This window comes from Saccoglossus kowalevskii, chromosome 9 (genome assembly GCF_978046115.1).
Source record: "Saccoglossus kowalevskii chromosome 9, keSacKowa6.1, whole genome shotgun sequence".
Classification (NCBI taxonomy): domain Eukaryota; kingdom Metazoa; phylum Hemichordata; class Enteropneusta; family Harrimaniidae; genus Saccoglossus; species Saccoglossus kowalevskii.
Window position 1 is genome coordinate 3,497,267 of NC_140649.1, and position 19,863 is coordinate 3,517,129.

At 33.4% G+C, this 19,863-nt stretch overlaps 1 protein-coding gene across 1 annotated transcript in view; it reads right to left on the minus strand.

Annotated features, from left to right (window-relative positions):
- Positions 1-19,650, minus strand: part of LOC100366886 (protein O-linked-mannose beta-1,2-N-acetylglucosaminyltransferase 1-like) — a 156,811-nt gene extending 137,161 nt beyond the window's left edge. Inside the window, exon 1 of the mRNA XM_085503057.1 lies at positions 19,521-19,650. The gene's annotated coding sequence lies outside the window, so the exon portion shown is untranslated. The remainder of the gene's footprint in view (positions 1-19,520) is intronic.
- Positions 19,651-19,863: the final 213 nt, after the last annotated feature.

Below are 19,863 nucleotides of genomic sequence, written 5' to 3' on the forward strand. Positions count from 1 at the left end.
GTTTCACGAAAATTTGATTAGTGGTTCTTGAGATAACGGTGGAACAAAAAAAGTGACATACATACATACATACAGACATACAGACAGGGTAACTGCAAAGACTCCCTTTTGTGCTTCGCACACGGGAGTCAATTAGTATAAATTATATTATCGGGACTCGTATCTCTAACTGGAATAGCAAAGAAATAGCCACTCATACATATAGCAACATACATGTACATGTATAAGCTCAGCTGTTCTTTTGAAAGACAGCCATTCCTGAGGGAGAGATCATCTCAGCACATAATTCCTATTTGAATCGAGTGCTCACCAACTGCTCTCTCCCCCAGATGAATTGCACAACTCATGTCGTGTTTCACTGGTTAGGTGAAATTGTCTACTTTCATGTACACCTTTAAGATCAATATTACATTACAACACATGTAAAACTACAAGATAGTAACCATGAAAACTTTTTGTTTTTCAAATGGTCTCATATTTTTAGAATGTAAACCGTGTTTTACACCAGGACACCAACTTGCACTCAGAGGAGGGGGGGGGGTTATTATTCACATGTTCTTCCTACACTAGTTTCAAGTACTGTCTGCATATGACCTTTTGGAAGGAAAGCTAAATAATCTCATGGCTCAGTGGATAATTCTCCTCTTTCATCCTTGGCCTCTTTTATCACATAAAATATTTCAAATAATACAAATGTATCTTAGTTACATCTACACTTGTTTTTACAACACCTGCGGGAACAATTGTTACAATAATTGGTAATTTATGATTTGCTGTCAGAACAGTGTCAGATTATCATCTCACTTTTCATCATTATTAATTTCTAGTCATCAATCATACGCCTTCAAACAGAACCTGGCTGGTTAATACAGTTTAGATTTTATACCTTGACACATACAATGTACAGATATTTTCAGAGCCTGATTGGTTAATATGGTTTAAAATTAAAACTTGACACATACAATGTATTTCAGCAACATTTTCAGAACCTGGCAGGTTAATGCAGTTATACACACCCTAATGAGAGCGAGTGAGAGGATGACAATAGGTATATGAATATAGTGATCATCCTGAATCCTGCATTTTCAAAAGTCAACAATTATTAAAACACAATGAATTTGAGCAGTAACACTGTGAAATACAGTACTACAGTATATGTACATGTAGAGGAAAATGTCACACAGTGACTAGGTTCTTAAAATTAAATAAACTTGGTCATAACACAGAGCTAAATATATTACCAGCATGCTAATAATTTATGCATTTGTACATGTATGCTTCAAACCATATTTATCTTATGGTCAATAATAACATGCTAATATGAAGAACACAACACAAGGGTGTGAATGTATTCACAAATCATCACACCGGTATGCACACTCTATACCAGAAATTTAATAATTAATTTTATAGTGTTCTCCCCAGAAATTCAAACTGTGGTGGTAAAAATTTACATACTGATTTGAATAAGATTCGCATAATATTTGCATAATTATTCAAAACTGAGGTTGTGATGATTAATCAACAAACTCATTAAAATCAATTATGCAATGCACTCAATTATTCACTTACAAAACTTATATCGCATCAAAATTATTTTTCAACAAAATAATTCGCCTTGCAGTACCAGAATGTGTTGTCGCTAAGATGAATGAGTATGGTAATTAAAACAAGACATGAATGTCACAGTCCTCGTCATTTAATTATAAAATACGCATGTTAAAATAATACATGGAATATCTACAAACAATTGAATTAATATGTACTCTATGTGGGTACAACTCATCATAAAGTGATTTCCCTTAATCTAGTATTGTACTGATAACTGAAAACTTTCATTGACCCATGTCCAAAATCTCAGCGTGCACAAGTGTAACCAAACTATGTCTCATACATGCTCAAGAAACTGCTTTTATAAATCTGAGTAAACCTTGATGTATCTTTAATAACAACTTGACTTTCTTTATTAATTCAGGTCTTTGTATATTACCAGGACCTGGGTTTGTTTCGGTATCACCACTATAATTCCCATCAAAATTCCCATCTACATTTCCACTGAGATTCGTAAATGATATGTCCCATTTATCCACTAGCTATATTTAGACCACATGTGACAATGTGCTTGGCCAAGATTTATAAACACTGATCTTCAAATTTGTGACCAGGTATTTTATTGATGGCTCTTTATAATAGAATGCAATTTTTACAGTTTAAAAATATAATATATACAACAACATTTTTGACCAATTATTTAACAGACACTTGTTCATCAGCCTGCAAAGTTTCATCAACTTATTTTTGGATGGCAATATTTAGGGCAACACTGGCAAGCGTTTTAAGGAAACACCAGTAACTTTTAGAACAACACCAGTAACCTATTTTAGACCAAACTGGTAACCTATTATGAATGACAGTATTTTGGGCAACACTGGTAACCGTTTTAGGGAAACCTATTTTGAACAAAAATGGAAACTATTTTAGATGACACTGGTAACCTTTTTAGGGAAGCACTGGTAACCTTTTTAGGGAAGCACTGGTAACCTATTTTTGGACTGAACTGGTAGTCTATTTAAAAGTCAAAGATAGCAAGTCACAAAGGTATTGAAAAAAAGAATTGGGAAAGACCATTATCATGAGTGACACGAAGCATTCAGTAGAATAATAGCAGTATTTGTACTGACTGTCAAAACACCAACAATACATACATGTTTACACTTGTGAATGGTTATCAAGGCACCTATTGTCCAATTACCTAATGGACAATCCAATGAATATCTAGTCATGTCTTGTTTCACATCTTGCAAGTGACGAAAACATCTTTACTGTTACAAAGAACGCCATTTCCTTCCAAGTACAAATTGATAAAGCTAAACTACAAAGTGGGCAATAAGTCTGACCATCTTCTATGACCTTTGATGACCCAAACACACCTTCTTGGTCTACTGGGTTTAACCTTTTCACTACCAATTCCTTCTTTCACAAATTCACAAAATAGTCTTGTTTGCACTTTACTTCATAAGATTAGGACAAAAATAGCTAATTGTTTTTAGTAAAAAATGAAAATTTACTCAAATGTTGTCTGTAAAATTAGGGTATATTTCCAGAAATAAATATTGAAGAATATAAGAAACAAGCTGCCTCTCAGCTAAGATACATGTAGCTCTCCTGTTAGCAATGCACATTTCAATCAGAGAATTAAAGATATCATCATGAAATGAACAAATCTGAGACAGGTCCACATGTAGTACCTATACATGTAATATCAAAGCAATTGGACCTGCTGTTTTCAACAAGAAGTCGAAAATATCACTTTTTACCAAAAATGAAAAAAATATTTATCAAAATTAGAGAATCAAAGATATCATTACAAAATGAACAAATCTGAGAGAGGTCTACATGTAGTACCTGTATGTATAATATCAAAGCAATTGGACTTGTAGTTTTTAACAAGAAGTCGAAAATATCACTTTTTACCAAAAATGAAAAAAATATTTATCAAAATTAGAGAATCAAAGATATCATTACAAAATGAACAAATCTGAGAGAGGTCTACATGTAGTATCTGTATGTATAATATCAAAGCAATTGGACTTGTAGTTTTTAGCAAGAAGTCGAAAATATCACCTTTTACCAAAAATGACAAAAATATTCACCAAAATTAGAGAATCAAAGATATCATTACAAAATGAACAAATCTGAGAGAGGTCCACATGTAGTACCTACACATGTAATATCAAAGCAATTGGACTTGCGGTTTTTAACAAGAAGTTGAAAATAATCCTTTTTACCAAAAATGACAAAAATATTCACCAAAATTAGAGAATTGAAGATATCATAATGAAATGAACAAATCTAAGAGAGGTCTACCCAAGGTACATATACACCAAGTATCAACGCATTCAGGCATGTAGTTTTCAAGAAGAAGTTGAATGAGTAAAACATTGACACGAACGACGACGACAGACAATCACTCGTATGATAAGCTCCGCTTAACAAAGTCGACAGCGGAGCTAAAAAGACGCCAAAAACAGACAATCAGTAATATGATCAGCCCTGCTAATGTACTAGATGTACAGTAGTAAGGAATAACACTCTGGTTTTTATTTAAAAGATAATATTAAACATGTTTATTGGTTTTGCATTTATTTAATACAATATTTCTAATTATACATGTTTCCTTGAATTTAAAACAAAAATACAGTTATGCTTTCAATCTACATTTATTTGTATTGGCATTGAGCCAAGTTATCAATGGTGAAAGTTTGCCCTGAGAAAAACAAAGATATGGATAATTTAAATTTGGCATCACATTGTATGTATAAACACCTTGTTATATTGCTTGGGTACATTTAATGGTTTGCTATCTAGATGCTAGACAAGTATCATATGAAAAGTAACACCAAATCTTATTTTAGAAGTACATCACAAAATAATAGACACATAACTTAATTTTTATATATATACATACATACATACATACATACATACATGTATAAATAACAAAACAGTATTTATTCTATTAGAAGCACATCTCCAACATTATTCAAAGTCTACTTTTTTTACAATTATTATTCATACCATAATTTTCCAAAATCTTACACGTAATGAATGAGCATCACTTGCAAACAATTATCAAAGTTACAATGTATTTGATTTTGTTTTATTATGAGCGATTCTGTAAATGTTTTGTTTCTTTCAAGTAGCATAAACTAGTCAAGACCCTTGCTTTGATGTGAAACATTAATAGGTACCGGGTATATGTATAGGAGTGAGTTATAATTGCTATGTTCACGTTACAAGATCTTGACACGTATCGAAATTTTTAATCTTTCATATTTGGACAGGGATTACAGCAGTTGCGTTCACTTTAGTCGGACTCACATCAGGACCAAATCGACTCGTGCCGAAATCACGCTCTCATTCATTGATCAGTTACTTGACCCAAACATGGAAAGCGATATGCATATGATGATAATAATAATTACTATTTTGAAATTATATCCATTTGTTGTTATGGTATTTATCATGAGTCATTGCACACATAAACGGCAAAGAAGATTCAAATAATAAATTGTTCTTGTCAATGTAGCATTGCAAGCAAATACCGGTTGCAGCAGCATATAAATTGCTTCGCTGGCGACGGTTTGCATTTATTTCATTTATTACTACAGCATCCGACCATATCTAGCTCCACTTCCCTCCATCATCATACATGTATCATACTAGTATGAATGAGTATATTATGTTTTCTTAAATCCACCACTGAGTGGGTGAATTCGGTTCTTGAACGATCAGGCAGCAAATATCGGCATATGTTGAGTTTCGGTCCCAAGCATCATTCGGGACAGAGATAGATTGATAACAAAAAAACTATTTTGTTTATTATCTAAAAGTGTTTACTTACAAACAATGAGATACCAATTTTACAAAACTGACTAATAATTTATATACTGCTGCTTATCAGTGTTTACAAATTCTAATCCACATCAGCAGGATGCATGCCAGTCTGCATGTAAATGATAATAGTCACAAAAGTCCTAGTCGAACTTGTTTCCATGGTGGTCGTTAACTTAGAGTGCTGGTCAGGGTGTGACCACTGCCCACCAGCAAAGTAATCTCTGCATACCAATAAAATAAAAATTTAGATTGGACCCTTGATAACCATAAGATTTCTCAAATAACAACTTGTACATCTTGGTACCCGCCAATTAGCGAGTTCTAATTACAAAAAGCACTCCTAAATATGGTAATACTAAAACTAATATTAAAACGATTTCATAATTCTTAAGAGAATCAGATTATTTATTTATAACTATATTGTACACATTAAAAGACATTTTAAGGTGAGAACATAACTTTTAAGAGAGATTTCACTATATTATCTGATACACGAACATGTTTAGTTTCAATAACCTTACACTACCTAAAATTATTGCCTACCCTAAATATGTAAAAATAAAATCTGTAAATTTCAGTGAGACTTGAATAGTCACTGCATTTATTACCAGATGTTCACAATTTTTGTCAAATTAAGAAAAGTTTACTGTGAAATCAACTAGCTTACACAAAAGTGAATGATTGTTGATGCCATGGAACAAGTTAACCCTATCAGTTGGTAATATATTCAGTGCACAAGATTTGTTACTTTGTCTAGTTTTGCCAGACAAATAAATAACTTCTATTAAATATAAACATTGTCAGTCTACTTGATATATCAACAGAAGAAATAACACTCTAGTGCAAAAAGGAAGTGTTGATTTCAATTAACCTTTTCACCACCAGACTTTCTCACCCCAAATTTGTCTGCACTTTTTTCTCATATGATAATCTTCAATATTTCTGGGAATTAACCCAAATTTTGGGCCCAACAGACAAAATTTGAATCAATATTCAGTTTTTACTCAAAATATTTAGTTCTTTTTGACCCAAACTTCTGAAGCAAAGTGCAGACAATAAATGGGACTATTTTGTGAATTTGCGATGAAAAGAAGGAACTGGTGGTGAAAAGGTTAAGGTACACAGCAGTTAAACTTTTGAAGTCTACACAAATACTGCAGGATTCATGTTTGGTCAAAATATTGAATATTTGAATAGAAAATATTTTTGAGCTAAAACAGATTTAATTTTTTTTAAATAATATTTTTGTGCTGGTCACAGTTTGTGTGCAAATTGCGGATTTTGTCACAGAAACAATATTCTATAATAGAGATAGATTTCAGTTGTTATGACAACCAACTCTTTCTATCACTTGAAGACATAGTACATTTATAACCTTCAGATCAATTACAAATGAATACAAATAATATAAACTGAATGGCCGGCCATACTAAGAAATATTGACGTCTCCATTCAAATTATTATATTTAACACTACTTTTCTAAACATTTACACTACTATGCCCGACATTTACACTACTTTGACAGACAATTACACTACTTTTTGAAAACATTATACTACTATGCCAGGCATTTACACTACTTTGACAGACAATTACACTACTTTTTGAAAACACTATACTACTATGCCAGGCATTTACACTACTTTGACAGACAATTACACTACTTTTTGAAAACACTATACTACTATGCCTGACATTTACACTACTTTGACAGACAATTACACTACTTTGACAGACAATTACACTATTTTTTGAAAACACACTACTATGCCCGACATTTACACTACTTTGACAGACAATTACACTACTTTGACAGACAATTACACTACTTTTTGAAGACATTTACACTACTTTGACAGACAATTACACGACTTTTTGAAAACATTTACACTACTATGCCAGGCTTACACTACTTTGACGGACAATTACACTACTTTTCTAAACATTTACACTATTATGCTCGACATTTACACTACTAAGTTATATTTTTCTTTTCATCCTCAATTGTTGAAAAAGATTAAGTATACTTGAAAACCTTTTCATTGAAATGATTTACTTTTCAAATCCCACTGAAAGAAATTCCTATGAAAGTTGACGTCCATTCTTCAATTTCTCAACAGTGGGCATGGAACAGCATTTGTTTTTAATGACAGGATTCAACTGGGTTTGCAAAGTTCAGCTGGCCTCAATTTTTAGAAGTCAATCTGCGAAGCCAGGTAAGGTGGAATATTCTCGTATATTAGTGAGACAGTACATTTATATTACAACAATCATTGGATTAAAAAATACTTTACTTTAGATGCAATTGATTTTTGCTGAAAAGACTTTTTGGGCATTTTGATGAAGTTATTTTCATTAACTTTTAATGAGTTGAATGGAAAAATATAGAAAAAAAAAAAATTCACTGATTCATTCCTCCAACGAAAATAGCAAAAATAAAGTACTTTACAGTACCGGGTAACAATCATACATGTAGCTGAAAGTATCACTAGAGTTGGAGCTTTTTTAATTATTAGATTACTTGCTATTAAATGTAATTTAGTTTGCACATCTATTTTTACCTCCATGGTTTGTACATTATCCAAATAACTGAGGTTTGTCTACATAGTCAAAATAAGTCATACTTGTAATGACCCTGTCCCAGCATATAACACATGCAACAGTTGGATTAGATGCACATCCCTTGGAGATGTGCTTAAATTTATTGTACATATGAAGTTTAAATGTAATAATAACACAGCAAATATTACGTCATCCACACTTATTGCAAACAATATAGTATAACACTGCAACCCAGCACACCAGTCAACAGTCATTCACGGTTTCTGCATTGACTGTAACACATGTACAGTGCCTACAGTACCGAACACTATTTTAACTTAAAAACTCTATCTTGTAATGACTCTCAGTGTATTCTGGATTTTTGTTTTCCAATAAGTTTTGAATCTTCAAAGTCTTTTTGTCCTTCATTTAATCTAAAACATGACAACATTATACATGTAGTTGATTCATAAGCTTTACGGTATTTTCAGACAATTGCTACATTCACACAACAGCATTTTATCGGAGCCCTACGACTCGAGCCAGCAAAAATGGCTGTGTATATGCATTGAACTCCAATAAACCCTCAGGGTTGAGCCCCGACATGGCCCAACTGTGTACACGCAGGGCCCGACCATCGGAGCCTGAATCACGCCCTCAATTGTCTTCTTCAAGTAACCTCGTATTTCCATTATGGCAGAGACAACATTGTTTGTAACTTCATGCAATTTCCGATTTGACAAAGAGGTACGCACTCTAATATCTATTTCACAGAGTAAAGACATACTGCGATAGATTGACAGGTCAATGGGAAACAGAAAAATGGCGTACAAAAACTCAAAAGAAGAGATTGAACAGATCCAATGAAAATTGAAACTTTTTAAAGACACCAGAGATAAAAATAAAGTATTCTACAGTATTTGAGGGCACTGTTCCGTTCGGCTCTGATCGAACTGAAACAAACTATGGCAGATTTCGGCTCTTGTTCGGCTCCCGACCGTATAAACGCATTGGAGATAATCTCCTCGGTGTGAGGAGTAGCAGTTTGGCTCTGGTAGAATGCTGCCGTGTGAACATAGCAAATGTGACTATAATTCAGCTTTACTGCAAATAAAAGAGATTTTCTGTACACACTAACATGATTAACTTTATTAAACTGCCGGACCCTAAATCAGTCAGAGATGAGAATGCTCAGAATGAAATCAAAAGTCATCTCAAAACCATTTGATACTTGCTGCATGGCTACCTTCCGGATGATATTGGAATGTTTTATCTATTTTAACACTTTTAACCAGTATTGTCAATTGCATTCCATTTTCATAGCATACATGGATGGTGATTCTTGATTCCAACCACAGTTCAGCAAAAAATAATCTTCAAGAAATGTGAAATTCTGTCTCTATTGTCCATAATTAATGCTCAAAGTAGAAAAAATTATAGAAGGTCTGATAGAAGTAGGTGGAATAATGGAGAGGGAATGATGTTTCATTATGGCTACCAACATGGCTGCATCTCTACAGACTATCATGTACACAACAATGCTATGTTTATAAGACTAGGATTCTAATTGGTTATATTTGAAGGGAATCTACACATTTTTAAACAATAATTCTAATGTGGTCTTTTCATGGATGACAGAATAAACTAAGAGAGTAGGTTTTTTGTATTTACAGTGATCTGGCACAAAACTACCTGTATCAAATAACTGACCCCCCCCCCCCCACTGGTTACACACCAGTCTGTCTTCTAAATTTCATGCTTCAATGATATTGCCATGGTTACTAAAACATAAACCCTACCTCATAGCACACATAAATCTTGCATTGTTCAACATTATAATGATATCAATATTTCAAATCAGAACAATATTTTTATTCAGTTCAAACACTTCTCTGCTCCAATTATGCTTTAAGTGGATAATTGATCTGTTAAGGAAGCCATAAACACAATTAAACATAAATAATTCCATCTCTCCTGTCTTTTTTTTTGCCTTAGATACTAATTGCAGGTGAATGAGTGCAAACCAGTCTCCCAAACATAATATTGCATGTTTGGAAGACATGGCTGACTGAACTCTGATTTAAACTGCTGAGTGAACAGTTGGCTCTGTGAATCAAGCTCATAACCTCACTAACCACTATATAATCCCCATAGGTCTTAATACCCACACATACCTCTATGCTAGAAATCCATTATCTTCTACTCTTATATAGGTTTATGCTTTAATTTAAAACTTCACAAGAAATGCATTTCCAACACAAGAGGTTGGAAGACAAACATTTTTGATTTTTTGTTTTATTTGAGAACAAACCTATATTTTTGATTACACAGGGACTTTACATATGGAAATTATAAATCAGATATGGATATTCTAATTTAAATGCAAATTGTTAAAGAGCATTAATTTTGCAAAATAGGAGAGTAGGTGATTGTAGGCAACATAATGAACTGAGGACAATTAATAGAATTTATCAAGCATGGTAATGTTGGTATAAAAGTTAACGTGTTCACAATTCTTATGTTACAGATCAATGCAGTCATTTGAAGTCTACTACTTAGCCATGTCCAGCTATGTACTTGAAAAATATGCAGTCTGAATAAAGAGAGTAAAAGACTCTTCAGATCACTAAAAGAAAAGTGTTTTTCACACCCAACAGAACACTTCATCACATTCTCCAAGCACCCAAGCTGCTGGAATGTACAGAATGTAATAGCTGAAAATGATCCAAATACTAAGCAAAAATTCAGCAGCTGTCAAAGTAGTGTAAATGTTTTCAACAAGTAGTGTAAATGTTTTCAAAAAGTAGTGTAATTGTCTGTCAAAGTAGTGTAAATGTCTGGCATAGTAGTGTAAATGTTTTCAAAAAGTAGTGTAATTGTCTGTCAAAGTAGTGTAAATGTCGGGCATAGTAGTGTAAATGTTTTCAAAAAGTAGTGTAAATGTTTTCAAAAAGTAGTGTAATTGTCTGTCAAAGTAGTGTAAATGCCTTGCATAGTAGTGTAAATGTTTTCAAAAAGTAGTGTAATTGTCTGTCAAAGTAGTGTAAATGTCGGGCATAGTAGTGTAAATGTTTTCAAAAAGTAGTGTAAATGTTTTCAAAAAGTAGTGTAATTGTCTGTCAAAGTAGTGTAAATGTCTGGCATAGTAGTGTAAATGTTTTCAAAAAGTAGTGTAATTGTCTGTCAAAGTAGTGTAAATGTCGGGCATAGTAGTGTAAATGTTTTCAAAAAGTAGTGTAAATGTTTTCAAAAAGTAGTGTAATTGTCTGTCAAAGTAATGTAAATGCCTGGCATAGTAGTGTAAGTATTTATAAAAGGAGTGTAATTGTCTGTCGAAGTAGTGTAAATGCCTGGCATAGTAGTGTAAGTATTTATAAAAGTAGTGTAATTGTCTGTCAAAGTAGTGTAAATGCCTGGCATAGTAGTGTAAATATTTATAAAAGGAGTGTAATTGTCTGTCAAAGTCGGGTAAATGTTGGGCATAGTAGTGTAAATGTCGGGCATAGTAGTGTAAATGTTTTCAAAAGGTAGTATAATTGTCTGTCAAAATAGTATAATTGTCTGTCAAACTAATGTAATTGTCTGTCAAAGTAGTGTAAATGCCTGGCATAGTAGTGTAAATATTTATAAAAGGAGTGTAATTGTCTGTCAAAGTCGGGTAAATGTTGGGCATAGTAGTGTAAATGTCGGGCATAGTAGTGTAAATGTTTTCAAAAGGTAGTGTAATTGTCTGTCAAAGTAGTGCAAATGCCTTGCATAGTAGTGTAAATGTTTAGAAAAGTAGTGTAATTGTCTGTCAAAATAGTATAATTGTCTGTCAAGCTAATGTAATTGTCTGTCAAAGTAGTGTAAATGTTGGGCATAGTAGTGTAAATGTCGGGCATAGTAGTGTAAATGTTTTCAAAAGGTAGTGTAATTGTCTGTCAAAGTAGTGCAAATGCCTTGCATAGTAGTGTAAATGTTTAGAAAAGTAGTGTAATTGTCTGTCAAAGTAGTGTAAATTTCAGGCATACATTGTGTAGTAGTGTAAAAGTTTAGAAAAGTAGTGTTATTGTATGTCAAAGTAGTATAATTGTCTGTCAAAGTAGTATAATTGTCTGTCAAAGTAGTGTAAATGTTTAGAAAAGTAGTGTAATTGTCAAAGTAGTATAAACATCTGGCATAGTAGTGTAAATGTCTGGCAAAGAAATTTTAAATGTCTGAGAAAGTAGTGTATATGCTTGTGACAAATCACTCCATTTAGAGTATTTTCATTAATTAGACTAATATGCATTTAATCATTTGTGACATAAACTCATTTGCATAATGTACACTATATAACTGATCAATTTTTGTTGAACAAATTCTCAAATATTGTGCAAGGCAAATGAAATCGATTGAACAATGGTTTTAGAGAAGCATCGTTCAACTATGCTGTAATGGTAAAATGAACCAATATACTGATAGTTTGGAATGTTAATATAAGGGTAGCCAACCCAGAGCTGTATATCCACAAAGCATACAAAGTGTACCATATTTTATCTATCAGTAAAGCATACATGTACATTGTATGCTTATGTAAATAGGAGTGGCTCTATAGTGAAAATAAGTCATATTTCAATGATTCATAATACAGCCAATCTATATTAACAGTGATACTATTGAAAATGCAGTTCTAATAGAGCTAATATGACACAAGGTAAGACTGTATGGGCACAACCACTGACCGCTAGACATACTGAATCAAAGTCACCCTTTTTTACCTTCCTCTCAAAAAAATCTGCATATAAATTTGTTTTATACTTTTTAAAGTTAATTTTTACCAAGATTATCTTCTAGATAAAGAAAAATTACGTCCATTTGATCCAAAATAAGTGGAAAACTATAAAAAATATATAATGTGATTTTGTTACACATCAATTTGGGCGAGAAACTATTGATAGGCTTCATGATTGGTAGATTGATTATCTCTATGTGTTTCCATTGTTAACTATATGAATGCATAATTGTAGTGTGATATAATACTTAAGTATTGTTACATGTATTATACAATATACGAGTGTTCTTTGCTTACACATTTTAACTAAAATGTATTTATGTGCACTATTTCAATGTAATTCACATGAATAGTAAGTTCAATAGTTGACGGTGATACCATCAGTTCAGTTCATATTGCTAGATAATACAACTACTATGTATTCTACATTGTTTTGTATTTCATCAAGCCATAACTCTGCCACAAATGGAAGAAAAACTTATAGGAACATTTTATTAGTGGACAAACTAGAAGTCTAGTGGAGTATTCTATTAAATACAGTAAATATGGCTTGGATTACTGTGGACAAAAATCTTTTTTTTTACATTGTACCTTAATGTAAATGGTCGTCATGACAACAATGTGTCATTGCATTCAATTTAATCAAATAATTATTATTACAGCCCCTCCCTCACTCCTTGTGGTATACAGCATGGAACTAGAGAGCTGTGTGGATTATATAAGGTTTGGTATTTACTTGATCATATTAATTATAAACTGAGTTATGGTACATATGGTTTCACTAATTTGTAGCAATTTAAAAATATCAGGATTACCAACTAGCAGCTGTCTCTATTGATACATTGATTGCAATATGATGCCTGCATACTTAAAGCTGGAATTCAGTTTCATTGAACCATCTTACAAATGTATTCCAATGTCACAAGATGATCACGTTTTTATAAAATTTCTCATGACATGTCTGACCCAAGTATAACATAATTTCATAATCATACACAAAATGAAGAAAATATCACACTCTATTTCTTAACCCTGTGACATTCCATACTCAATTGCATAATTTGAAATTATTTCCAGGGGTTGTTCTAATGAACAAAAAGTGTGTATCATGAGGATAGAGTCAAGTCATAATGCCAGAGATTTGTTTCTATTTTTTTGTTTTTTAATTTATGGAATATAAAAACAGCAATGAAACCACTCCATTTTTCTGTGGTTTGATAAATTAATTGGGCTCTCTTCAATGGAGTTTTTTTTCACTAGATTCAGTCTGGAAGTGGGCGGCTATTTCATTTTTCTACCATTTAAGATTGAAGCTTAATTTTCGAAAAAGAATTTACATCAAATAATTTTTGAGCAAAATTACCAGGAAATCACATCAAAAATGCAGGAGAGAAACCTAAATTAGGCAATAAACCAGTGTTCATGGAGGCTCACACAATTGTGCACTTCCACAGATCAATTGTTTTAAACTCTAGAAGTAGGTATCTAAAACTTTATGGGTGGTTATAATTCTGAGAACTGCCACCACCATCACCACCACCACCCAAGGGGTACAAACTGTACTAGTAAACGGAGAACTACCACATACACCACCACCCTGGGGTAAACTCCTGACATTTAGTGACTGTAAATCATAAAGGATTATGGGTAATTTTTCCTGATACATTTGTACATGTATGTACTGATCCATATACATTTGTATCAGAATTTTGGGAAATATTGAAAAGATGATAAAAAAGAAAACAGATACATTTTCTTCTCATATACATGTAGACTCCCATTAATGAACATTAACAGCCAGAAAATACAAGGAGAATTCCAGTGCTTGTTCCCATGGCAACTGCAACTGTGATTTTTTTTCCCGGTTTTGACATCAATTTGGAATTGTCAAATCATCCAAATCATTCAGAAAGTTATTTTGAGATGAGAGGTCAAATGTCAGATAGTAGAACTGGGTATCACACACTTGGGAATGTCACTAAAAGAGAATGTACTAGCATGTGGGTCAGTAAGACTGACTGTCAGGATAATTTCTGTGGACCAGCTGCAACTGCAGCTGCTGATACTGATGATAACAGAACAGTTTATTCATTTTCCATGCAATACAAATTTACATTAAGAATTAGAACTACTAAGAGACTTGCTATTGCCGGTAACATGGTGACCATGTGCATATGGAAACCTGTGTTCATGATAAGTTTGAAATAAAACAAGCTGACAAAAAAAAACAGTACTACCTATCTTTTTAAAACATTCAGCCATTTTTAATAGGATCGTCAAACCAATATATCTGTATATCTATGACATGATGTATAATGAATATTTGAAATTAGAACATAATCAGTCACAGCAAGTCAGAGATATGGCACTAGAACCACATTTATTAAAACAAAATGGCCGCCAGTCAGCCATTTTGAATCTTATCTGGAAACAAAATGATGTGCATCAAGGTCCTATAATGTCCAACGCATATATCAAGTTTGAACAAAATCCATCAGTAAATAGCTGAGAAATGCTTAAATTTGATGATTTTTAGAACAAAAATGGCCGCAATTCGGCCATCTTGAATCAGATCGTGAAACAAATTGATGTGCATATGTATAATATCATGTATGATGTATGTTTGAAGTTTGATTGTGATTGGTCCAGGCATTTCTAAGATACAGGTCCAGATGGACGGACAGAAGCACAGAGGTCAAAACATGAGTCCCCGTTTTCGGACTGCGTCAGAACAGGGACTAACAAGCCTCTAGACTGAGATAGCTCCGCTGTTAGCAATGCATATTTCAATTAAAGAACTGAAGATATCATTAGAAAATGAACAAACCTAAGAGAGGTCTATCTGAGGTCCCTATATGTATAATATCAAAGCAATCAGACTTGCTATTTTTAACAAGAAGTCAAAAATATCACTTTTTACCAAAAATGACAAAAACATTCATCAAAATAGGAGACTTGAAGATATCATCATGAACAAATCTGAGAGAGGTCTACCCAAGGTACATATACACCAAGTATCAAAGCATTCAGGCTTGTAGTTATCAAGAAGAAGTTGAAAAAGTTGACACCGACGACAAACACCGAACAATCACGCAAATGATAAGCTCCACTTGACCAAGTCGACAGCGGAGCTAATAAAACTGAAGCTGGTTTAGTAAAATATATCAGCTCATTCACATATTTATATCCAGATTTATTCTAGCTGTAAAGCGGGTACAAACTTTCTGTCACATTCTTTAAATTCAACATTAATTTAGTATCCAAAAAAGGCTGACAAAGCATGATAGTGATGATATGAGAGATCATACTTATAGCAGTAACACAGTACTGAACTACTGAAATCACTAACTACACTGTATGTGAAAGACAAGGGTCATCTCAAAACATAAATATGGTAATTGAAAAGAATAAATTAATAAACTCCAGTTATCATTCATTTGCAAATCTGCAAACACAACGCTTGATCTTCAGGAGGGGGGAATAATAATAAATCATTTTGTTTTTATTAACAGCACTATGTCAACAAGAACAAAGGAATTGTCTGCTGGGGACATGTTTATCAGCATTTAATGGTCAAGTTCAACTATTAGTAATGTTGCCCCCCCTCCCTCATTACCTCATTAGAAACTAACTGAAGTGCCTGTGAAATTTTAGATCTGCATTTCACTGAAATGAACTGTTAATGATTTTTTTGTCCAAGTAAATTCAAGATATTTCTAGTACTGTAGCCACGCCCACCTATCCTGAAATGGTCTACTGTTTCCAGATTTCTGACTCTCGCCAAAGTTAAAGTGCGCCAGCAAATGCCAACATTTGAGAGGAAGCCATACTCTTGTTCTGTACTTTTATAACACTGACTGTGTCATTCAACATACTTTTAAACAATATTCATTTATCGGTCGTTTTTTTTTTGGTTCATTTTGTTCAGAAGTAGCAATAACTTTGACATTGTCGTGAAAATGAAGCGTCGCACAAACAGGAAATTACGCAGCACTTACACACTGCTAATTATTTTCATTTTCGCAGGCTAAAAGTTTCTGAATTGTTTGGCAACTAGTGTTGAATGACAAATTCACACCTCTGTTACTTTTACTTGCAGCTTGATCTGCATAATAATTTATGGAATAAGAATCCGGGGTTGGGATGTCAAGTAAATTTTTAATATGATGTAATAATTATGACAATTACGCTACCTCAAATCCACTCTGAATTTTTCTGTATATGCTTCGCTTTCTATTATTTTTGTTATCCAATCTAACACCACCATTCACACACTTGTCCTCATCCTGACCAGATGCGTTCACCCATTTCAACAGAATATCATTTTTACGCGGCTGTCATGTATTTGGTAACTGTGATTTGTCGTTTTTTTAAAAAAATTTTTCTATTTTATTGAGCACTATATTTAAATGTTTAAACGATCGATGAAATAAAATAGTGTAGTGAAGTAACTTGCTAAATAACGAGACAATTCAGGTGTCAAATTCAATTTTGACAAACTCGCCGATACTTGATATAGGCGTAGAGTTCCATGGAAATAGAAGTCACCACTTTGACTGACTAGTATAAGTAATTGTGCAGTCCTGACCAATTCTGTTGTTCTTTCTAACTTCTTACCAACTCGAATGTTGTCCAGTGCTGGGGTCCATCGACAGTACTAGTGTACAAACGAGCGCCAGTGACAGTGACGATCACGGTGACCAGCTTTGTCAGAAAGGACATATTTCACATCTAACTCAACCCTATGTGACAAACTTGATATTATGTGTTCATTATGGTTCATTCTTCCTCAACGAACAAGTGCATAAGTGACAATTTAGTCAAAGATGAGAAAACTGTACAAGAAATGTGCCTTTTATTACACGTATCGGCAATGCAAGCTGCCCGGCAAGTTCCCCTTGTGACGTCACAATTTCTGTATGCAAATGAAAGTTAATGAAAGTCTCGTTTTAAAATACACAAAAATAAAGTTGCCGCAGATTGAGTTTGAAACGTATTTTTTCACTTTAAATGTAAAAAAAATATTTTATGCTTAAAATTAACATAAAAATTAATAATATTGATGTACCAATAAATGATTTTTAGACAAGAAAATAGCAGTCATTTCACAGGCACTTTAAGACCATCATGCATTCAGTGACCATGACCAGTAACTGTAACCCATTTTTTATGTTTTTATTATTTATTTGAATAGTAGTTGGCAGTGTCACAGCATCTGAGCATGTAGAATTATAGACCTTAGCAACAGTCAACCAGAGACCTTAGCAACAGTCAACAATAGGTATGACAAATATGAAATGTGATATAGGTTTCCTGAAATAAAACTAATAATTTGGCAAATTTTCTAAATTGTAATTCTTGTTCCAGCATTGAATACTTCAACAGTATTTTCATTAATTCTGCATTTACTACAATTTCTGAGACCACTTTCATCTTGAATGAAAACTCTCTTAATTCAATGTTACTTCAATGCACCAAGACTATTCAGTGTTGGTTCTGTGATTTGATCCACTGTGTTAGCTAGGGTATCAGTAGTTCTACAAACAAGATTATTCTTACAACAGTTTAGTAACATTATGCATTTGTTTTCATTTATACTTGTGTGTGGGATAGTTAACTTCAATTTGTTGATTTAAAGAAATGTATTTGAAATCTTACGAGTCACATGAAAGTCAGCTACAATTTGAAAATTTAGTTTGAATACTTATAAATATTATTACATTGATTTGTTCAATAAATGGCATGTAATTTAAAATATAATATCAATGAAAATAACAAATTAGTAAGTTTATAAATATGCTTTGGATGGACAGAATCCAAGTTAAGACTTTTCATCACAGCGGTCAGAGATGGCATTGAAACTCTGCGTATTCTTATTTCTGCGTGTTTATATTGTTTAAAAAACAACATGATGGTTCTTTCAAAGCACAGAATGCTTCAAATGTTTGTAGTACTGTGCTGACTATAGTATCAGTTACACAGCACTTCATGTGTGTGTATTACTTACAAACATTCCACTGCTTTCTGTCCCAATTGTTTACATAACACCAGCAGACTGATTCAATTACTAAAAGGATGCCGTTAATTAATGCCACTAATTAATTGTATAATATTGATAGACATAGGTTATATTGGACATCGTATTTGGGTCATATGGGAATCGAACCGTTATCAACCTATGGATCTGCATCAAGTGTTGACTTAGCCCTGAACAGTAATCTTCTAGTATTGTGTTTATCGAGTCAATAATGAACCAGGCTCGACAAAGTAATGATGTCAACAGGAAGACGTGAACAGGAAATGACCAAGCCGGAATATTCAGTCACCAATGCGTCAACGCCTTGCAAAACGGAATGTAACGTCCACGGCGTGGTTGCCGGGCCTGGTTGGATCAATTTTAATAAGCCGACCAGCGCTAGTTGCCTTTGGCCAAATATGTTAACAGTTTAACTTTCGGGATCACACTCAATGAGAACAGCGGTGGCTTAGTAGCAGTCTACACACAAACGGCACGATCCCATACACAGGCAACACAACAAAGTATAAGAGATTTAATGCCAGCCGCACATGCTATGCGATGATACTAGTAACGCGCCAATGTAAAGCAAACGATAACAGAAGGTATATGCAGTCACTCAATCACTCAATCATATAGCAGAGGGATTATGATCTGTATAGGTTCCTGGTATTTCCATATGCTCAGCAGATAATTTAAGAACGCGCATGTGAGTTTGTTTTGCATGCGACAGAAAACAAAAACATGTCAAGTTTAAAGTATGTCTAGACAATTCACACGTAACCTATCCAGTATCCGTTCACACTTACCTCGTACACTGTGAAATCTATCCAAATCCAGAAAAAACGTTTACTGATTACCGAAACACTCCAACTGTGAAAAAATAGCCGGGGTTTTAGCAGCTGACAATGCTTGAACACAAAACCCATTCAAAAATGGCGGAGAATACAATACGCATGTCTGCTTAACTTCCGCGTTATCATTTACAATTGGCAGATTTTTCAAAATATGCTCTAGAGGGCGACATACTGATGAGCTACGACGCGGACCCACACGCCATATTGAATAAGAATGGTATTCGTATCATTATTTATGATTTTAGCGGGAATACAACAAAACATGAAGAAAAGAAAAATAGGAAAGCTTGTGAGT